Source organism: Polypterus senegalus, chromosome 7 (assembly GCF_016835505.1).
Source record: "Polypterus senegalus isolate Bchr_013 chromosome 7, ASM1683550v1, whole genome shotgun sequence".
Taxonomy (NCBI): domain Eukaryota; kingdom Metazoa; phylum Chordata; class Cladistia; order Polypteriformes; family Polypteridae; genus Polypterus; species Polypterus senegalus.
The window spans coordinates 47032744-47052269 of record NC_053160.1 but is presented as its reverse complement, the minus strand read 5'-3'; the positions used below and the strand labels follow the sequence as shown (position 1 = coordinate 47052269).

Below are 19526 nucleotides of genomic sequence, written 5' to 3'. Positions count from 1 at the left end.
TGCAAAACAAAACATATGTATCGAGAGACAAAGAAGTAGTCCTAACTACTACACCTGTGACGTTTGGCTTAATACTTTTGACCTTTGATTTTTGTTTTAACCTTTTTTTGGATTTGTTAGCATTTTTTATTGACTTTCTGCTAAAAATCCACTGATAGCCTTTATGGCTAATTTTGTTCATTTCCTGGCCCTTACCAGGTATGATTGAGGAGATTAGAAGGCTTAACGTGTGGCTCAAATCTTGCAGGGTAGAAGGGTATAGGTTTATGGGGCATTGGGACTCCTTTTGGAACAGATGGGACCTGTTCCGCCGTGGCGGGTTACATCTGAACTGGAGAGGCACCAATGTATTGGGGAGGCGTATGCGTAGGCTAGTCGGGAATGGGGGTTTGGGGGGGGCAGGTAGTTTAGGACAGGCCAGGTTTAGATCTATACATGGAAGAACAAACAATGGTGTAGAAATAAAAATGCATAGTAATGTAAATTCTAACCAAACATTCAAAAGTAGAAGGAGTAACACATTAAAATAGCTTGCCTTAATGCTAGAAGTATCAAAAATAAGGTAAGTGAGTTGGAGTTGTATGTAGCAGAGCATAATTATAATATTATAGCAATAACGGAAACCTGGCTAAATAACAAAGATGGGGATAAGTGTAACACAGAGGGATACACATTTTTTTAGGACGGATAGACAGAACAGAAAAGGCGGTGGGGTTGCTGTTTATGCCAAACAGGGTTTAAATGTAAGTCATCTTCAGTTGGATGATAAGCCCCATCTAAGTGAAGACATGTGGCTTGCCTGGAAAATATTATTGAAACAGGTCTTATTTTAGGAGTGTGTTATAGACCACCCAATTCAGACAGTAATTTCAACACACATCGTTTTAGTAATATCAAAAAGGCAAGTTTACCAGGAGATATTACAGTCATGGGGTACTTTAGTTATCCAAATATTAACTGAGATTACCTTGCAGATGGAGGAGTACAAGAGCAGGAGTTTTTAGAAGTAATCAGTGACTGTTTTTTAACACAGCATGTTATAAGGACCAACACAGGTGAAGCCTCACCCGTGGCTGAAATTTGGTACACATATACTATGTAACGTCTACTATACACTTTCTGGGTGATGATTGACCTCCAAGGTTATTCCTCTTTATTTTTATTTTATTGTAGAATCAACTCTCAGTAGCGGCCATGCGGCGCATGTGTACGGGCGTCATTCTCATTCCCTCCTATCTTCGCCATCACTTCCCCTACCTCTTCGTATCTTAAATCATTCTTGAGGCAGATTGAAGACTTAAGTGCCAGCTTAAGTGAAAAATTAAAGAAAACATACTAAGTAATTGTAACACAGTTACAGTCAGTTTTAACGCAAAAAGATGTCGACAAAAGAACAGAAGAAGTGGGCCGTTAGGGTGGAGAAAACAAGAGCTGCTCAGGAAGCAGGAAGCGCATCAACCTCTGAGCAAATGAATGCTAAACGTATAGAGAAAAAGGATGAAAACTATGAATGCAGTTCATGCAGTGCGCGGTTACTGGTACATTATAATCACTTAGATGCTAAACTAAAGGACAAGTTGCCTTTGCAGGTTTTGGGTTTCTAGTCCACATACTTTTGTTAATTATAATGCCTTTTCATAAGGACTTCAGATTAGGTAGGTTAGATAGACTCAATCAATAATGTTATACAGGTAGTCCCCAGGTTACGGACATCTGACCTACAACTTATAAACGAGGCCGCAGCTATGACGCATGCACCTCATTAACTGCCGCTCCGTCATCTTTGGCCTGGGGACGCTGCAAGCAGTGGCTGGAGGGGGCGATTTCGCTGCTCGCACAGTGTAGTGTCCCTCGGGCGGCTCCCAGCGGCAAGCGAGCGGTGACCCGTGGTCCATAGTCACCGGGGCCACAGCTATCGCTTGTTGCAGGACGGCGGCTTAATGGGGCAGTTCGCTGTCCGCATACTACGCCTCTGCAGCTACTGCTCCTGACTAGATGCAGGCTGGATGGAGCGATGGAGGGCGTTTCAATGCCCTAACACTACACACGGCTGCCCGTTTTCGGTGGGCGGCTGGCAATGCTGCAAGGGGTGACCCGGTTGTGGCTAAACGGAGGCCATTGAGGGTGAACGGGGCGGCGGGGAGTAGCATTGTAGTGTGCTTCGGGTGGCTGCCTGTTGAATGGGGGTGGTGGTGGGCGATTCACTACACGCCTTTGGCCACACCGTGCTCGTTCTCGATGGGCGGATGCACGCTGCAGGCTGCATACTGTAGTGGAGGTGACTGTGTGGTGGGTGGGTGGTGAATCGCCCCTCGCTACTCCCATTCAATCCCAATAGCAAGCCTGTTTGTTATGTTACGTACATAGCAGTAAGTTGTCTCTTGTCAGTACACCAGACGTGCTGGAGAGGGATGCCTGCCTGCTGTGATAGCTGTGCAGTGTTGTGCAGAAGAGCTCATCTTAACCTTTTGTCTTCACCCTTCAAGAATGTCTCTGAAACACAAATCTGATGCAAGTGCTGGTAATACAGTAAAGAAGAGAAAAACCATTACCATTGAAAATAAAGTAGAAATAATAAAAAAGTCAGAGAGAGGTGAAACTCCATCATTCATTGGGTTAGCACTTGGTTACAGTCGGTCAACAATAGCATTTCTTAAAATAATGTACCTGTTCCGACTTACTTACAAATTCAACTTAAGTACAAACCTACAATCCCTATCTTGTACATAACCAGGGGACTGCCCGTAATCATTTATTACAAATAATAACTTTTGTAATGGAGCACACAAATACATTTAAGAAGACTAAAATAATTTTTTGTTACACCGTCTCTTACTCCTCTGCTTGTGCACATCAGTAAAATGACTTTTTTTAATATTGGAAAATTTCTGTTTCCATGACTCCATATTAGAACAAGGAAGTTAAAAAATATTTGGACGAATGGGTGAATTTGCCACTGATTGGTTGTTATCTTTTATTTTACTATTTATCAAATGTAGTCCCACAGATAATTTCGAAATGCTTAGAAGTATTTATTCCTAAAACCATGGTCAGCCTGAAGGTTTTCAGTTATTGAGCTATTCCCTGATGCAAGTATATCTCCCCGAGTAAATTTCAATTAAACAAGTAAATTATGAGTTACTAGTCATTGAACTTGGGTCGCGTGGTGGCACAGTGGTTACTCCTGCTGACTGGCCATTCTGTTGTCCTCCATTTTAATTCACTGCCTAGTTTATGACTTTTTCTGTGGAAACTATGGCTTTTCTCTTATGCCATCTTAACCACATGTCTAAGGTTAACTGTCAGTTATGAATTAGTCCCACGTGAATGTGTGTGGTTGTCTTTGTGGGCACTTTGAAGGATTGTCAGGAATGATTTCTGCCTTGCAACCAGTGCTGCCAGCTTAGGCCTTCGTCTTTTCCTGTGACCATGAATTGGAGTAAGAGAATGTTATGTTAGCTAGTGAGCATCCTGGAATATCATCCATTATTTGGTTAAAAATATTGATATACATGCAGAAAGCAATGATTGGTTGTTTATGAGTCATAATTCATACTAGCAGCTTTGATAGGAAACTCCGTCAGTTCTGAACTACATATTGTGTTTTGGATTTTGTGTACACTTGTTTTTTTTATTTTGTATTGCTTGTATTATTTTATCATGACATAATTTTGTGTTTTGTTTGCTGGATGGTTGCCGTCGCTTTGTGCTTATTTCTTCAGGGCCATATTGTTTACAAGTACTATGCCTGGTGTCTCTCAATCTGAAACAAAGGTCACATAACAGCTTAACTCATTGTGTCCTTCCAATAAAAGATGGTGAAACACAGTTCGTATATTAGATGTCTTTCTAAATAATCTTCAGCCTTTGCTTGTATCAGTATAAGCTAAAAGACACCTCCTGAAGACTTTATTTTTAGGATTTCTTGCTTTGGTTGTGGTTATGGTTTCTTTTGTGGCCTTGTTTACTCAGTCTTTTGGTTTTTGGCATAGCCTGTTACTTGACTTCTATACTACCATACCCTTTGTGTGCCCACATTCTATTTGCAAACTAGCTCTTTTCATTTTTTTTCAGTCTATTTTGGATTGTGACAATGAAATGTGACCGCTGGCTATAAAAAAGTTATTATGAAAATGGAATTGGGAAAACAGCAGGTAAACTGGTAGCTAGCAGAGCTACTGCAGCAGATACAACAGTACAGAGTGTAATGCAAAAAGACCAAATTAAGCAAAAAATGATTATATATCAAAAGCATTAAAATTAACTGTAATTCTGTAATTGATTTTCAGCTTGTCCCTGTAATAATATTTTAGTTATTTTTAGTTTCATCTCACAGATTTTACTATTTTTCCTAAACAGAAAAGATACCAAAATGATGTTTCCCTTATTTAGCAACTTGTTTTTTAAATGTGTAGTTTTGGTTCAGCAGCAGTAGGTTTATAACCACTGTCTAAAAATGTTTTTGTTCAAAATAACTTGACTTTTTTCTTCTTTATAAGTTAATGTAGTAATGAAACTTCAAGGTTTGAGACTAAAAAAGACCCCACAGTACATACTATTGGAAAATGCTTTATTTTTTTAACGTTAGCAGCATTACTGTGTATAAATGGGGATTAGTAAAGGATGTTAGGCAATTTTTCATTTTGTAATCTTTTATGCAAAACGAAAATACTGTTTGGTAAAAGGCAAAAGTGGTCCTTGCTGTAACTTTACTCATAAATTTAAAAATATGCTTTACAAAGTCATACTTGTGCAGCTATATCTGCACATGTTTTAATCATTTAAATGAAATTTTGTCATAATTCACGTGGGCTGTGCTAAGTCTGCCTCTATTTTTCATTTTGTCTTACTGCCATCGAGTCTAATTGTGCGCATAAGGAATTTTGTATGCCTCAAAAAAAAACTTTACTGCCCGCTGATCAGTCCATTTTTTAGAATTAAAGGTGCTTTTATGATTTTGAAGAGTGTGTATGTGTGTGACACATGTACTTGGAATTAAAAAGACATCAAACACTAAAGCATTTCTCTCCATCATCTGGCACACTTTAAATTAGAGTAAATCTGTAATATTAATTGATATGTTTTGTTTGTATCTCCTCTGCCATTACTACAGTCTGCTTTCCTATTTGATAGGAGCTCTGTGTCCTTTAAAACTAGACTTGCATCACTTTGGTTTAAGTGTTATTGGAAAATGATAGATGGGTGTGATTATGAGGCACGTATCACAGTGCTCAGATTGAGGCTTTATCAGTCCTAACAGTTAACTGATTTAGTTTTTGTTTATTGAATAGTTAAAGAGAACCAAGTTTTAAATTTGTAGAATGAAAATTATTCCTTCCCATCATGTGTAGCAGATCATATAAAAACTGATATAAATTTTAAGAAAGATACAGAGACTGGATCTTTTGTACATAGACATGTCTGGACCTCTTTTAAACACAACATTGACTGCTTTTTCTACATTTCAAAAAATGCCTATAAAATGCACTTATATGCTCTGAATGCTGTCAAATTCATGTTTTACCATTCAACTGGATTCAACAAATTTCAAAGCTTCTGAGGATTTTGAATATTTAGATTAAGAGTTTTTGCATACCTTGTGTTCAGCTATTTTCTTGGCGGTTATTACTTTATCAAGTAGAGATGCTCAACAATGGTTTCATCTTATATAAGTGAGCTTCTTGTTTCTCATTTTTTCAAACTTTTGCCACTGACTTTTTTCTTGCTTATATCTTTGTTCATGGGGTTGTGTTCACCTTCTTTTATTATTTGTGTGTCCTTGACCTGGTTCTTTTGTTCTTTCCGAATCAGATTACTTACCTTTAATCTTCTGGCAAGATCTATTTTCTTCATCCTCTCATCTCACTTTTTTAAGTCTGCTTTAAACCAAGCCTGGCTGCCTCATTCTTGATAATTCAATTCCCTTTATTGTCATTATACCTTACAGTTGCTGCTAATCTTGATAATGCAGGAAAAAAGTATCAGCAAAACAGTTCCTAGTACAGCAGTATACTGTATACTGCCAGAGATGGAAACAATTCACGTCACAAGGTAAAGGTTAAAGATTGAACCTGGAGGCAAACATCTTCTCTGGAACAAGCAGGGTGAAAAAAAGTGAATTAAGATAATCCTGAGATGCTAGACAGAGTATAAACCAAAAGTCATAGTTGAAAGTATTTGTAAAAAAAAAAAATCTTAGTAGAATGATTTTGAACTAGCTGAACGCTTTGCAAAGGTCAAATGTTTATCAAGAAACTTGACCATTACTCATAGAATGCTGCTGTCTGAAATAATGTTGTCTCAATGACGTCATGCATAGAACATTCTAATGTCATGTGGTAGTAACCAGATGTCATCACTAACAACAGAATTGCTGTGGCAAACAGAAAACTCTTAAAACGGCAGTGGGCACAACCAAAAAAAAAAACGCAAAATGGCAAAATGATGATCTCACAAAAATGACTACAGAAAAACAAATTGTAAAATGTCATTAGAACAGGACTAAATAAATATCAATAAATATGGGACAGTATCAGATTAAATAAATCTAGATTCCAGATACAGGTGCTGGTCATAAAATTAGAATATCATGACAAAGTTGATTTATTTCAGTAATTCCATTCAAAAAGTGAAACTTGTATATTAGATTCATTCATTACACACAGACTGATGTATTTCAAATGTTTATTTCTTTTAATTTTGATGATTATAACTGACAACTAATGAAAGTCCCAAATTCAGTATCTCGGAAAATTAGAATATCAATTAAGGCCAATGCAAAAAAAGGATTTTTAGAAATGTTGGCCAACTGAAAGTTATGAACATGAAAAGTATGAGCATGTACAGCACTCAATATTTAGTTGGGGCTCCTTTGGCCTGGATTACTGCAGCAATGCGGCGTGGCATGGAGTCGATCAGTCTGTGGCACTGCTCAGGTGATATGAGAGCCCATTATGCTCTGATAGTGGCCTTCAGCTCTTCTGAATTCTTGGATCTGGCGTATTGCATCTTCCTCTTCACAATACCCCATAGATTTTCAGGCAAGTTTGCTGGCCAATCAAGAACAGGGATACCATGGTCCTTAAACCAGGTACTGGTAGTTTTGGCACTGTGTGCAGGTGCCAGGTCCTGTTGGAAAATGAAATCTGCATCTCCATAAAGTTCCTCAGCAGCAGGAAGCATGAAGTGCTCTAACACCTCCTGGTAGACAGCTGCGTTGACCTTGGACCTCAGAAAACACAATGTACCAACACCAGCAGATGACATGGCACCCCAAACCATCACTGACTGTGGAAACTTTACACTGGACCTGAAGCAACATGGATTCTGTGCCTCTCCTCTAATCCTCCAGACTCTGGGACCTTGATTTCCTTGAAGGAAATGCAAAGTTTACTTTCATCAGAGAACATAAGGAAAAGTGTAATTTGAACAATGTCAGGACAGGCAGAGGTCTAAAGAGTTCAATATCAACAGGCAATCAGGAACAGAAAAATGAAAATTGTGAGTCAAATACAGAAGCAAAGTCATAACCAAACCTAGTGCTAATGTCTTCTTGGGAATAAAGCTCAGCATTTTAACAACATTGTCTATACACTGAGGGGTAGTGCATACTCGAATTGCTGTCATATTTATAGCGTCACTCCCTGACAGTATTACTAACACAATCACGTGATGCATCCAAAACATGTCAGATAAATGGTGAAAAACAAGACTGTATAAAAATAAAACTGTCACAGTTAATTAAAACTAAAATTAAACTTTATAAACATAATCTTGGTAGCAAAAAAAAGTAAAAGAGACAAATATACACATGTAAAATGTGTTATAATATCACAGTTAAATTTTATAAACTTGAAGTACCAGAGGATAAAACTGCACAATGTATAAGACTGTTTTTATTTTTTTACTGAAAGTCATTTTTGAATTAATCTAGTTCAGATTATCATTTTCAAACAAAACTTCATGAGCCGCAACGACTGTTTTAATTTTTATACAGTATATAAAACATTCCAGCACACTGGGTTTCTTAATGGAAATCAACAAGAATATATCATAAAGGTGTACTTTGAGAAATGAGGAAAGTAATTGAGTTACTGATATTGCATGACAATGTTGCAGACATGTTGCGTGCATTCTGCCGTAACTCCAGGAGCTCCACAGTCTGAGCATGTGCACCATTTTAACTCTAGGTACCTATTAAAGCTACTACCTGACCAATTCATTATCAGTCGTAGTTCTCTATAAGAAGAACACTGCAGAAATGTTAAGAAAGTGTTCTTCGTGGCCATGCTTTTTGCGTCTTTTGAAGTTACTTGAAAAATGGTACGTTTTATGCTGAAGTGTTTTTTTTACAGAGCTATCATTATTAGTGATTCTATAGAAAAGAAGTTGTATGAATGTCTGAGAAAACAATGCCTTTACTTAGCATTGCTCTTCTTTCAAGAAATTGCAATATCATTCAAAAAATGAGAAATATCATAAAGACACTAAGGTTTATTTTTGTTTATTTACAAAATAAAATAAGTGATGGTGAGCTGTAGTTTGCTTTTTCATAGATTACAAAAAAAAATACATTTTTCATTGTTACTATCTGTCTGATAAAAATACTTAAAAAATCATCAGATTAGCAGCTGTTATACATGTCAATGTTCTTTCCAAGCACTATATAATGCATTGTGCTCCAGTCTTGCATTAATTCCCTTAAGTGTAAAGATCAACTGCAAAGATTTAGGGGCTATTTTAGTATTTAAAGCATAAGGGGTCTACGTACTGTTTAAAATTAAATTTATTTAAGGACTTAGAAATATTTGCTCTGCCTCGGTGATGGAGGAGAGCTAAATCTTTACTGCTAGTTGAACTTTAGACATTGTTATTCAAGTACCCTTTGTTCTTTATAACCCATTACCAGTTAAGGATTAAGGAAGCTTTTTGACTTAGTGGATCTGGCGGTCACAACTTCTTGTGAGCTTAATCCTGTAGAATTTGTGATGGCCTACAAATCTTGTCATGTGAGAAAGCATTTAAAACCGTAGTAGAGACAATATGCAGCTCAGATTCACATTTTTCTTGATGTAAAATCATGGGGGTACAGCATTCTATATTTAATGCATAGTCATTTTTTAAGTGTGTTGGGTAAGGGTGGTAAAGTATGGTTTAGCAAGTTTTCTATCTAATAGTGCTTTTACAGAGAGGAATTTCAGAATTCTCAGCAAATGTCAAAAGAAGAGTTCTGTTTTTTCTTGACACCTCTAGAGACTTGTTTTAAATACCACTGAACTTATCTGACTTGCATATATTTGGATAGGTCATCAATAAAATTAAGTATAGGTTTTACGTTACTTTGGATTAAGTGGTTTTAAAAACAGATGAATGGATGAACTTCAGCAAAAATATATTAAGTTGTGATATATGGCAATATCTTATAGAAATAGCAATCTGTATCAAGATCAGACTGTTGAAGAGCACTAGCTTACTCTTCTTCAAAGTTGTGCTTTTTTAACTATGTACTTCTTGTGTGCTTCTCCCAAAACATTTTCTAACAGTCTTTGAGGTGTAGGCCTCTTCTACCCTAATGATGGTCCCACTCCATACTAATAAGAGCAAGGTTAGCTGTATGCACCACAGCAATTCCTTTTTAGATATAGATATTAAAAGCGTCTATTTGTGGTAGGGCTGAACGCCTTATGGTGGGAGTTGACTATTGAAGTAGTAGTATTGGAAGTAGTATTGACACTTTTAGATAACACAGTGAAATTCTTACTTGCATAACTGACCAACATGTACTACCTAGCCACTCAGTATTATGAGAAGAGGGATGCACCTGAAGATAGAGTGTGTCAGTGTATGTATAATGTGCATCCAGACTATAGTTCTGTCACAGATAGCAGTGGCTTATGCAACCAGTAACTTTTTAAGTGGATTGGTTTTACTTATTTGTGTCCTCAGCTGTAAGTTAAAGCTCAATACCTGGGCTTGCACCTAACAGTGTGACAAATGCCAAGGGTTAATGCATTTTGGCTTGTAATGGCTTCAGATATGTGGATTACCCAAGCTGATGACAAGATTTTAGTAGAAACCACTGTAACAATGCTATCACGTATAAATGGGATGGCCCACTGAAGGGGACACACCATAAGTGATCTTCTCTACCACAACTGGTTAGGACTTTCATGCTTGCCCAATGTTTTATTGTGATTATAAGGGTACAGGTTCAATTTAACCTTCCTGAGGAACAAATCATGGTGGATGCTGATGGCAAAATGAATTTGAGTAGCAATTTTATATTATAGTCTTAACTGTATGGAAAGCTTGTTATCTCCAACGTCTTTTTGAAACAAAAATAATACTTTTTTCCCCTGTGATATTCTTGTTACAGTCCTAAAGTTCCTTTTCATTTTCTTCTAATTCAGTACTTGGAAAAGTTTACCACTTTGCTGTCCACAGGCAATAAATTAATGAATATTAGTTTTTCTGTATTAGATTTGTTTCTGTATGGAAGTTCGGCATGGCGCTTCCCTGTTTTAACACTTTGTTGCTTAATAGGGGAATGCAAAATGGTTCAACCAAGCAGCAGATGCTTTTCAAAACACACTAACTGTCTGAATATAAGTTGCTGCATACTGGGGAATCGACATCACAACACAGTGGAGTGAATCTGAAGCCATTAAGTATCTGGCAGTTTCCACAAAGGCGCACTTTCAAAAGACATTACGTCCAACCAAAAGATTTCCGGATTGTACATTTAGAATTCAATGTAGACTTCATAAAATGATGATAGATTTGTTTGTTTTAGAAAGTGTCAAGGTTCTATTCAAGGTTGCACTTGTTTGACATTATTGTGTGTTTCCAAGATAAGCGTATTGTCAGTCAGTCATTTTCCAACTCGCTATATCCTAACACAGGGTCACGGGGGTCTGCTGAAGCCAATCCCAGCTGGCACAGGGCACAAGGCAGGAACAAATCCCGGGCAGAGCACACACACTAGGGACAATTTAGTATCGCCAATGCACCTAACCAGCATGTCTTTGGACTGTGGCGGGAAACCGGAGCAGACCCACGCAGACACGGGGAGAACATGCAAACACGCAGGGAGGACCCGGGGAGCGAACCCAGGTCTCCTTACTATGAGGCAGCAGTGCTACCACTGCGCCACCGTGCCATCCTTAAGCGTATTGTATATAGTATAATATGTGTCTGTGGTTGAGTCATTTTATATCTCTAGGTGATTTTATAAATCTGCATGATTGCTGGGTTTTAATATAATTTATACTTTTTCAGTTGGTAATTAAAATGAATAATCTGTCTTCCTATCTATTTCATCATTTTTAGCATATGATTTTGACAATTGATATAAATGCTATGCAGACATGTTGCTTTCTTTTAAATAGTACCTTGTGCATAATGAAAAATTATTAAATTGACTTTTGCTTGAAAATGCTGTCTGCTTCAGAATAGAGACAGACTTTTGTGCTTTGTTCAAATGACAAAATAAATGCATTCTGCCCTAGCTAGATTCAGCTGTTACCAGTAAGTATGCTTAAACAGCAGATTGACTATCAGAAAAATTTAGCTTGAATTAGTATAGCGCTGGCGTTGTGTTTTTTGATGATGTACTATATGCATGTAAAATATACATGTCAAAAAGTGTCATCAAGGGTCACCATTCTTACTATCCATTCATTTTTTTAACTCGCTTTCTTCAGACATCAGTAGACAAAGCCTATCATGGCAACAGCAGGTTCTAGATTGCAGTCGATTCTATGTACTTGTTCAAGCTAGTCCAGTTAAGAGCTGGCAGTTGATGTAATATGCATATCTTCACGATACAGGATGAAACAGAGGAACTAAGAGAAGACCGACATGAACAAGAAAATGAACACAATTCCCATAGTGACCAAGTCAGGAACTGAGAGGCAACAATTTTAACTATTTTGTCATAAGGCCTTCTGGTAGCATGAATGTTTTTCATTATAATTATTGCAATTGTAAAATTAACTCACTGAAAAATCATTTTTTGGAATCTTTCAAAAGGCATAATCCATTATATCCACCTTATAATGTGACATCAATAATCTAGTTGTGAACTGGATTGTCTTGCTTTGGTTTTATAATCATAGTACTGTATTAGTTCGTTATACTTAAGAAATATTTACCATTCCTAAGCTACTTCTCTGCCCTACTGCAGAGGCTGTTAGGAATTTCATGCATGCATCAGTCTCTCGGTCGCTGTTGCAGTGCCTTTCATATGTTACAGTCTGTCTTTTATTTAAACTGGCTTCTCTATGCTGAATCAGTCTCCCATAACCCATATGATTCCTTTTCACTTCTTACTGATGTTGGTATAGCACATTCACTCCTCTGTGTCTGCGTGGATTTCTGCCAGAGTGCATTCAAGCTGTGAAACTGAGTGGCAACTTTCAAGAGAATGTAGTGAGGCAGTGAGATGCAGTGAGATGACCTGTTCCTGAACTTGAGATCCCTGCTCTGTCCCTGGTTACTCTTTTACACCAATGAGTGGGAGAGATATATGGCACTTGACACTTGATAAGTTTTGATTCCTCTTTAAATTCACACACACACACACAAACACACCCACACACTTGTGTGTGAACCCATATAAATTGCACTGGACTCAAATTTTTTTCAATGATTATGCTTCCTGAAAAATGTTTGGTGATTATTATAGACAGCTTTAACTTAAATTTAAATATGTTTTTAGATTACTGTATCACAAAGGAATTTGGAGAAACATAAAATGAATTTTAATTGAATGTAGCATGTTTAATCAAATAATGATGATGACACAATGCATTAGTTCAACTGAACTAGAAGTGTTTTGTTCCTGATTTTCATTTTTAGCATCTGATACTTCTTCTTTCTGTGTCCATCAGTAGTCGGCCAGCATTGATGGTTTACACTTGCCCTGATACCTCTTTTCTATCATTGTAATGTCTTGGTGAAATATGTTTACCCAGTTTGCTACTGATTGCATCAAGATTAGCAAGGAACAAGTTCAATTGTGGATGCAAAAAATTAATCTTTAGCAACATGTTGCACTTCCTGGTTTTGTATGCCTGAAGCATGTTGTCAAGAAACTGGATGTAGCTTGGTGCTCTATAGTTGCCAAAAAAAAAATTAAAAATATGCTTCAATGCTTCTGTGTGGTTTCCTCTGGATCGACTAGCAGATCTTTGAATTACTTGATTGATAAAAATAGGAATATGTTTGTCTATCTCCATAACCATTAACAAACTGTATGGATTATAAAATACACATGTATGTGTTGGTATGTAGCTGTTTATCCTTCTGTGTATGACATGTATTCCTTTTATGCTATCTGTCTCTCTCTGTCTATTTGTCTGCTGCTCTGTCTTATGTCAAAACTTTCTTTTATGTGGATTGTTTTTGTGTAAATAAACAAAAATTGGCATATTCTCAAAAAAAGAGATAGAGGCAGATACTCATAAAATGACAGATGCACATATTTGTAATGAAAGAGACCAGTTCTTTTTTTTTTAGGTTCTTCAGGTACTTACCAATTTACTTGCTGAAAATATGCTTAATGCTAACACTTGTGATTTTTCCAGATAAATATGCTAAATTGATGTAGGTGGCCAGCTTTGTTACATCTCAGTCACTATAAGCTACCTTTTTATTTTAATCACCAGATTTTGTTCGTCCTTTTGCAGTTTGAGACCAAAAAGTCTCAATGACAAAACACTTCCCGGGGTGGTTGACATTCATTCAGAAAGAGCTTTGTGTTTAGTAATTTAGTAATTGCGGTCTAACAGTGGGAAACTTGGGTTAGGAAGACCCTTTTCTGGAAGTTCCCTTTCAAGACTTTTTTTCCTCCTGAAAGAGGCAAGTGCTTGTGTGGTTGTTTTGGTCACCATAGCAATTCTTTTGAGTGTCCTTTTCCCAGGTGGGAACCACACAGAAGTGGGAAATGATTTGGGAGTTGCTCCTTGTTGCTAGGAAATACAAGCAAAGAAACAGCAGCCACAACAATGAATGGACTGTCATCCACTGAGGAGTGCCCAAAGATTTCCCAGACGTCACACTATTCTCTGATGTGTACATTTATTTGCAGGTATCGTTCAGCCTTTTTGTGAAGGAATTGTGCGTTCACAAAGCAGAGCAGATAGTTAAACAGCATACCAGAGGGCATTATATGCTAATTTTATAACATCAGAGCTTTCTTTCTTTCTTTTTTTTAATCAACATAAATCTGTAAAAGAGTTATTACTTGTCAGTATTCTAGCAACCCTGGATAAATTCTGTCACTTCTAATTGCTATTTAGGACATAACATCAAATGCACTCTCAGAGATATCTGCCAGAAAACATTACTTGTGATAGGAATGGAATATAAATAAAAAATCATTGATCATGAGAATATACATTTACATGTACAGTCACCTAAACTGGGTTATTTGTATCTATAGAACTTTAAATAGAAGAAAAACCATTCAGACTATTTTTGTGTTGTTTTAGCCATCATCACATGTAAGATGAAAATAAAACAAGAATTAATTTGATTTTTCAGAGTGCTGCAAGGTGAGGCACTGGCTCCCCTCAGTTGTGAACTACATGGACTGATATTTGATCTTGCACTAAGTTCATGATGGATGGATTAAAATGTGTTTAAAATTTCATACAACATAATTTCTCAGTCAAGTAATCCATAAATCTTTTTTGACTATTAAGAGCCAAAGCCTCTCGCAGCTTTACTGTGTATGGAGCTACTATGGGGCAGGACATTTTATCTTAAGGGTTTAAAAACAGTTAATAAAGAACTATTCAGTTATCCAGTGGTGGGTAACCCACAGTAAATTCAGAATAGTCACACAGCATGAGTGGTGGGTAAAGTGTCTGCATAATCCGTACTAATTGGGACTCCTCTAAAAGAGCTACTGAGCTAAAGTAAACCACAGGTCCAATCTGTGTTTGTTACTTCACTGGGATGATTTACTCTCTATTCTGAAAACTCAAATTATAAATCTTCAGGAAAATAAAAATGCAAAATAATTACCTTGCAATTAAATTGCTACATTTCACTTATTAGCTCAAGGCATTGGTATTCCTTTAGGATCTGCAGGTTTACCCTTTTGGTGTATTCCATAATTTGAAGAGGCACCGGAACCATGCAGACTCACAAGGGAATTTCAACGGTTTCAAACCTAATTTCAGTTTAACCTTTGTTTGCATATTGCTTTTTGAATGGTGCCACTAATCATACTCTTAAAAATAAACAGTTATTTAATGGCACTTTATTGGGCTTTGTGCTTCCTTGTGGAACTATTACTTGATAAAGAACCATTTCATTCAGGGAAGGGTTTTCTACATTTGAAATTGGATCTTTGCACTATGAAAAGGTTACTAAAATGTGGATTAAACAGAAGTCATAGCCTACCAAACAGGATACTAACAGATAAAGAAAATGTGAACTTGGCCCGTGTTATTGTATGCAGCAAGAGCCCTTTAAAATCATAATCCCATTGACATTTCTCAAATCTGTTATAATCTATTTTATTATCTAAGATTCTTTTAGATACCTTCACATGGATGGTTCTTTTGGAAAACATAAATTGGTTCTTCTTTGGCATCGCTCTGTAGAACCATTCTGGCACCTTTATTTTTAAGTGTGTAGTAATTGTCTTTTGGTTTGTGGTGCTTGTTTCATAGGACAGGGTTGGCATTGCTGAACACATCTGCACAAAGGTCAGCATTTGGCACTGATGTCACCATCAGAGGAAGCAGCATGTTTGCATTTGTCTGAATTTTGCAGAAAGGGAAGGCTACTCATTCTTTGTAGAGTTCTTTTCATGAAAAAGACTTTTGGGAAATTAATCTTAGATTTCATTAAACACTTTTTCATTTTTGTTTTATACGTGTTTGACGTAGACAACAGATTTAGATGTGATGGTTTTGAATGTTGCCTATTAAAACAAAACGCAACAGGATCCTTGCTTCATTTCTTGGTGATTTAACTCAACCAGTCAAATAAATAAAAGCAAGCAATTGTCTTTTTTTTCATTTATTGACAGATTAGATATATTCTATATATGATAGGTAGTTCTCACAATCAATGCAAATAAAGAACTCACTTTAAAATCATTTAGACATTGCTTGGCTGTTAGAACATATCCAAGTATCTGTTCTAATCATTTTAAAAGTTTATTTAGGATCTACATCATCAGCATTCATTCATTCATTTTTAACCCATTTGTTTCATAGCCAGAGCCTACACATAGTCAGTCAGAAACGTGGGTCAATCTGTAGATGCCTGGTAACCTAATGTACAGTATACTTATTTGACGATGTGAACAAAGGAAAATTATATGTATCTTAAAGGGCTGATATGAGAACTGAACCTGTGTCACTGAAACGGTAAAGCAGCAGTACTAAGTACTGTGTCACTTTTTTGCCTTTCTGTCATCATACATTAATACTTTTAAAGTCATAGTTTATAATGTCCTTTTGTTCTTCCAGAGGGGCTTAAAGTGGAGAAAGACAAACAAATTGTGATTGCATTCACTACACTTTTGGCATGCAGACTTATTCTGATAAACTGGAAGAACCCAAACTCTCCTCTTTTAAGTCAGTGGGAAACCGATGTGTTATATTATTTGAAATTGGAAAAAATCAAATACTCAGTTAGAGGATCCATGTTTTCAAAACATGGCAGGATCTAATCAGTAACATTTTAAACATTTTAAAATTAAGGTCATGAAGCACAGAGAATTTATTAATTTAGATATGTTTACAAGCCTTAAATTTTACGCCATTTCGCTTGCTCTCTCTCTGGGGTGGGGATCGCTCTGTTCTTAACTCAATTTTTCTTTTTGTAAAAACTTGATTGCTTTGTATGGATAGCAAAAAAATTAATAATAAAAAAAAAAAAATGTCCTTTGTGAAAGGCTGTACTTGCACATCTGTTGACAACACTTCCAGGTACATGGTTAGTCAGGGAATGTTGCTGTTGCCAAAGAGGAAGAAATGCTAAGAAATGTCTGTTTCTTTCAGATCTTACTATATGGTGATCAAGTAGAAGTTATCTGATTAAAATATCATTCATTTAATGGTGTTACAGAATCTTAAATGTGCAAATGTTGGTATTGTTCATAAATATGGCCATGCCTGTGCTGAAATCATAGACTATATTGCAACAAAAAAACATGACTGGTTTGAACAAAACATAAAAGGGCACAAATCATGAACCTGAAGAGGCAACATGGCAACGTACAAAGGGGTGCAGTAGTAAAAATAGGCATAAATTTTGATGAAAGTCTAAAACATGGTTGTGCTTATCAAATTGTATATGTAAGTTATAAGTGCCTAAAAGGATGTGGACAATGTGCTTTTTCACCCTTATACTCATCCCACTTTGAAAGACTCAGAATTCCCACATGCCACAGAATAGTTTGCACTTTGCCAGGCTATGTCTTCCCATTTTGGAAAATGGCGCTAGGTATACCTTCCAGGGAAGGTTATACAATACATCATTATTTTTAAATATATTGTAAAATCGGTCAGCTTCTGATAAAAATAACCAGAGGTGACCATCAAATATAGATGATGGTGCCCTTTACCATGAAACCCATTTTTCAAGTGTTATGTTAATGAATGGTGTTGTCCATGTTCCATCATTTTCTGCATAATTTATTTAGAATTTGATAGTACCAAGACAAAAGGCCTATCTCAGAAAATGACTTAATGCCAGTGGCTGGGGGCTAGCGGACAATTGTAAACATCATAATGTATGTTATAGATAATGTCCTCTCTCAGCAATCTCTTTAGATGGTAAAAAAATATTTAAATAGCTTCTTATCTGCTAAGTTCTTTTTAGTAGGGGCATGAGCCTTTCTGTAAACACTGTCACCATTATTATCTCACTGACACATTATTATAATAGACGTATTGGTGACTAATCAGTCTGTTGAAGACCAAAGTCATTTATTTTGTGTTTATTATTGACAGATTTATTATCAAGACATTTTGATGTACTCTAGCTGCAATTTGCATGTCATAAAGTCACAATATTCACTTTGCTTACGAAAGTATTTTTGTCTACGCTAAAACAACCAAAAACATATATGATGTAATCATCCACCTACCGTATGCATACACACAGTATAGACGTCTTAAACTGGGCATACACTGTGAGATTTTGGCACAATTTTAAGCCCAATTTTTAGTCGATGACTGATTTTTCTAAGTCTGCCCTGATTTTAGGGTGGGTGCGATGCCTGATTACATGTCATAATTTTACTGTCATACACTTGGAAGAATTTCTGTCATGTGAGAAATTTCAGTTAATTATCTTATAGTGTGAACATGTTGCCATGAAATTTCCCAAAATTCATTGTGCTGTGACCGCAGAAAGTGTATGTCATCCATGTATAGTCTGAGTACCCATGTCCTGGTATGTGAATCGGACCAAATGTGCTTGTTCAGTTTAAGAACATACACAATTGGCAACTCTCTATTGTGCAATGTGAGTAGTCACTTGATCTTGATTTCTAAAAACTGCAAAAAAATGATTTCTAAAAAGAGCAAAAATGGAAAGCAACTCTTATATACCCGCTATTTTGGTATATGTTTTTATTCCATGAAGGGTGACCAATCAGGGAATGAAATGTTGTAATGACTAGGATCCAATCAGGGAACAGCCAAATAATAAATACAAACGAGCCAGAGTGCAATGGGGTCTGTATTTTCAGAAATTTTCATTTTCTCCTGTCCATACTGAAATGCAGCGTGTTTTCAGAAGTCTCCGACTCTGGAAAGTATTTTCAAAAATATTTGTTTTCGGCAGTTGAAAAAAACATCAGAGTAGTGTGGATGAAAAGCGAAAACAGAAACAAATGTCTGTATTTTTAAACGAAAACGTTCTAATGTGGTCAGACCTTAGAACAATACCTGTATGATTATTGCTTGCTTATGGCAAGGCTGATTAGCTCCCTCTAGTGGTAATTTTAATATGTGACATTTATGCAAACATAATGTTTTACATTCCAGAGCTTCTGTGTACCACCATTTCTCGTCAAACAGTGTATATCCCAAAGTTCATTTTTGAATTTAAAAGTTTCTCTTCAGTAAAAATTAACTATTTGGTGGGCTTATAGGTCAGTCATCTCTGTGTAATGCTGAGTTAAGGCTTTTCTGGAAAACACTTTAAACATGGCTTCATAATAACTTGTAATCTTTACTTTTTTCTAGTCAATTTCTCTGGAGTTTTCTTCGTTTAGCCTCTTGTTTGTGCTTGACTTCTTTAGTCAGTGTGCTGTTTCAGGAAGTTGTTATAAGCTGTGTGAATTATAAAAAAGCTCTTACCCCACAATGTCAGTTTTAGGCAGGCAAAATATACCTAGACACCCTTTGTAAGGTAAAATAGAGTTGGAGGCAGTGTAAGAGTGGCTATGATTGAATACCTGACATCTGAATTATGTAACACAAATAATTTGAATTTTTTTATGGACGTGTAGATATTTTTTGCTGTTTGCTCGGTTTGGGTCCACATTCAAA

The 19526-nt window shown here is 36.4% G+C and overlaps 1 protein-coding gene across 2 annotated transcripts in view; it reads left to right on the top strand.

Annotated features, from left to right (window-relative positions):
- The window catches only part of adamts3 (ADAM metallopeptidase with thrombospondin type 1 motif, 3), a 304447-nt gene that overhangs the window by 104384 nt on the left and 180537 nt on the right, over positions 1-19526 (top strand). The gene's annotated exons all lie outside the window — the stretch shown is intronic.